Consider the following 4,257-nt stretch of genomic DNA (forward strand, 5'->3'; position numbering starts at 1 on the left):
CCGAAACGTCACCTATTCATTCTCTCCAGAGATGCTGCTTGACCCGATGAAGTGCTCCAGTTTTTTGTGTGTCTATCTTCGGGTTAAAGCAGCATCTGCAGTTCCTTCCAACACACGGCGCAACCTTGCCTCTACTTCCTTGTACTGCGGGGAGATCCAAATCCAAGCAAATTGTCTTAAGAGCAAAGCGGCGAGTTGCTTTTCGAGACCCTTCTTCCCGCACCCCAGAGAGCATTGTAATCACCCCGAGCACCCCCCCCCCCTCCCCCACCCTTCCCTTCCTCCACACCCCAAGCCCCCTTTAATACCTATTACTCACCTTATGTCCCCTCTGTCAAGCTTCCGGGTTTACCGTTCGCAGGAGTTCCCACGGTACCCGCAAGAGTCATTACGGATATCGCACGGGTATCGCACTAGCATCTGCTTCATACAATGTTGCAACGCTCACCAAAAAGTGCTCAAGTCACTCTTGGAGAAATTCAAAAATGTTTGAATTTTCTCCCGACCTTACAAAGTTACACGATAGCGCCACGGAGGTCCTCGGTGGTCCACGAATGCCGTACTGTTATCGCAGGAGGTTCCCAGGTGTCAAACTCTTGTTAGGTCTTGGGTCAGGTCGCACCGTGAGAACGGGCCATTATGGTGAGCGATTATGTGAAGAAGCCCTGCCAGTCCACATGTGTATCAATCTTCAAAGCAGCGGTGTGAAATCACAGATAACAGCAGTCAAAGTAACATAGTAAGACTTAGAGAAGACTAGAACTACCAGATGATCTTTGTGATTATGAGGGCCGGGAGTGGAGGGCACGTAATCGCTCACCATAACTCCTCATAAAATAAAGATCAAACTTCAAACTGGTAAGTTTTCATTTAATCTTAATATTTTACTTCGGAGTCACGTGAGTGATTCCGTGAAGATTTCAAAGCTCTGTGATTTCATGCCATGAGAAACGAGTCTCCACAACCACAGCTGCTTCATTGACAGATGAGGGAAACATTCATAATGAATAAATGATAGTAACTGCTCTCATTCGGGAGTAACTAACCACTGAACCTAAGAAGAGTTGGCAAATACCCCTGGTCTGCCATAGGTTATTATGAATTTTTAGAAGTTCGTTCGCTCATCCTGCAGTCGCCAGGATGTGGTCCAGTGGAACGTTCATAACCCTTGCTGCTGATATTGTAGCAGCCCTGGTGGAGTGAGACTCGAAAATATATCAGTATCTTCTCCTGTATGAGCCAAACCCTGTTTCAATCACCTGGGGATGGTCCAACCCAATACCCTTTTAAAGGTTTTTTGTAATTATCAACATTGCTAGTTCCGAGCCTCTAAGCTCTTCGTGAACTTGATGTATTGTTATATATGTGTGACCCTAACCGAAGGTTCATGAGGTATGCCATGAAACTAGTTTGAGATTTCATGTCTACTCTGCTTAACCAAACATTAAAACATAATATTATTTGCAGATGTAACCATCCTATCCAGACACAATATGTAGTGACTGAACCCGTTGGCTGAGACCAGCGCCATGAGGATAACTACTTTATGAGAGCCGAGCCAACTAAGGATGTAGCTGTAGCCCCCTGGTGAAAATAGTGTTAATATCACATCAATATCCCATACTGCCCTGTGCTTGTTCTGGGAGAACTTGTGTGAAAAATATCCTTTATAACTCGATATTAGAGGGTGAAACCCACCAGAGTGGTTCCCTATTGCTGCAGTAAATAAGATGGGAAAGCACGTTGGGCACAGTTAATGGTCCTATAACTTAATTTTTTGTCAAAGACCCATTTGAAACAAACTCCAAGCTGTCAGTTATCTGTGCCGTATTAGATGTAACTTATGTATTTAAACAAACACTTCCCATTTCCTGAAGAGGAAATGTAATGCTTTCCTTTCTTGGTGCTATCCCTGCATTTGCAGCGAGCACATACATGAATTGGTCTGACAATCCGAGTCGCAGGAACGGTCCACTCAGAATCTATGTCAATAATTGATTTATCATGCAGAGGCTGGTTTTCCGATCCACAGGCTAAACTAGCAAGTTTTATGTTAAGAATAACCGTAAAAGGTTGTATTATTATTCCCGACAAAGTGGGAAGCATAGCTGCATAGGTCAGTCAGACAGAACGACAACCTAGAGTGGGATCTTGCTGACTTATTGCAAGACCCGATTGATGAGGCAAAATGAAGGGAGACAAACATACTTCTTTCTCCTCGGAGCGAGTGTGTATTTTATTGCCTATGTTATGCCTCATATTTTGCAACAGGTAAATGAGCCTGGAAACAAACATATCAATTCGGTATTCCATTGAGCCATAAGTTCATTAAACGCTTTGTGATCCAACACCCATTTTGTGTTGTCATTGATTATACATGATGATATTCCAACGTATATTAGGTAAATTATTACAGGATATTCTGTCTTGATTGCACTCATGTGCCTAACATACACCACCACTACGTGATGTTGAAAATGCAGATTATGCATATTCACTCAGTAACCCTTTAACCTATAGAGTGCACTTAGTGTTTATAGGTAGTTTATACCAAGAACGGAATAATTGTTAATTGATGCAAGTCTCCTCCGCCTCTGAACTAGCTGACATTCATAATTTTCCACCTTAGAGCCCCATCAGTTATAATATAACTGAAATTTTACTGACCAGATTACTGGAGCAATGCTGAATACTGTTCGTCTACCATAATGACCTTGGTTGCTTCAGCTGGTAAAAGCATAAGGTCTGTCTCAAGACCTACATGGCATTTGAGATTACCACTCTGCACAGCTGAATTACAGCCACTATATTGTCCAATTATACTTAATGAATTGAAGGCAGTTTGATCACAACAGGATTGTTCGAGGCTCCAATTAATTCCAATCTCTTACCTCAGTGTGGAGTCACAGGCTAATTAATAGTTAAGAGTAATCCCAATAATGAATAAATCTAATTGGTGTAACCTTCATTTTCTTGAACATAGTTTGAAGCTGAACAGTTGTTTTTTAAAACCACATACAGCGTTAGAATATCCTCCAGACCTAACAAATGTTTTTGAGCTCTGAGCAGTCCAAGCATTAGTTTTAGTAAAGTGGTAAATAACCTGGGAACTGAAGGTAACCCATTTTGCAATGTTTATTATTGCCTTTTCCAGGTAATTTTCAAAATGTCTCCGATGATCGCTGTAAATCTCTGTAAATCTTAAGGAAATCAGATGCGAAGTAAACAACATTCTGCATCTTTTCCACAATGGACAGGTCACGCCTGTGAATTCCGTATCTGCTCGAGCTACAATTCTGGCCCATTTTACGAGCTAGTCCCATAAGCCATTCCTGACCATAATACTGAGCCTGCCTTGTAGGACAACTCTAAACATAATTCTGAGCTTGCCTGTGAAGACAATTTTGACCCAATTTCTGTGCTTGGAACCTTGGCATTGTGAAGCTTTACGTGGTTAGATGCCAACCATTCGTGTGTTGTAAGGCCACTAGGACCCCTTCCATCCTTATCAAGAGAAATGCTATTTTCATACAAACATAAACACATTATCATTATTATTGGTACAAACAAGTGTAAATATTACCACGTAGCTGGTCCCATATTTTCCCTTGGGTCTCGGATTTAAAGACCTCTGTCCAACTTTCATACTGCCACCAACTTCAGTGAACTGCTTACTGTCAACGTGTGTTGTTGCCGCAATGATGAAGCTTTGCTCGTTATTGGTACCTCGTTTTTATTGATTGGTCCGACAGCTTTGCTTCCTTATCCAGTTTTACCTGTCGAATAGGTCTTACTTGGAGTGCATACTGTTGTTGTGTCCTTGGGCAAGACACTTCACCCACCTTTGCCTGTGTGTGAGTGATTGGTGGTGGTCGGAGGGGCCGTAGGCGCAGATTGGCAGCCACGCTTCCGTCAGTCTGCCCCAGGGCAGCTGTGGCTACAGAAGTAGCTTACCACCACCGAGTGTGACTGAGGAGTGAATGAATAATGCGATGTAAAGCGCCTTGAGTATTAGAAAGGCGCTATATAAATCCCATCCATTATTATTATTATTATTACCTCAAGAGAAGGTTCAGCGGCTTGTTTTAATGTCACCCGTTGTTTATTCCCGGTATTTATAGCATGAGGGGAACTCTAGCCCCTTCCGGTTATTCTCCACCTTCGTTTGCGAGGACTCCCTTGTATCCATACGCATTTATTCCAGTACGTTCCACACAATTATTTTTAGAATTTTGAAGTTGGTTACACTCACCACTC

The 4,257-nt window shown here is 42.5% G+C and overlaps 1 pseudogene; it reads right to left on the reverse strand.

Moving 5' to 3' along the window:
• Positions 1 to 3,442: 3,442 nt before the first annotated feature.
• LOC116970563 lies at positions 3,443 to 3,537 on the reverse strand (annotated as a pseudogene).
• Between the last annotated feature and the right edge of the window lie 720 nt (positions 3,538 to 4,257).

Source organism: Amblyraja radiata, chromosome 2, assembly GCF_010909765.2.
Source record: "Amblyraja radiata isolate CabotCenter1 chromosome 2, sAmbRad1.1.pri, whole genome shotgun sequence".
NCBI lineage: Eukaryota > Metazoa > Chordata > Chondrichthyes > Rajiformes > Rajidae > Amblyraja > Amblyraja radiata.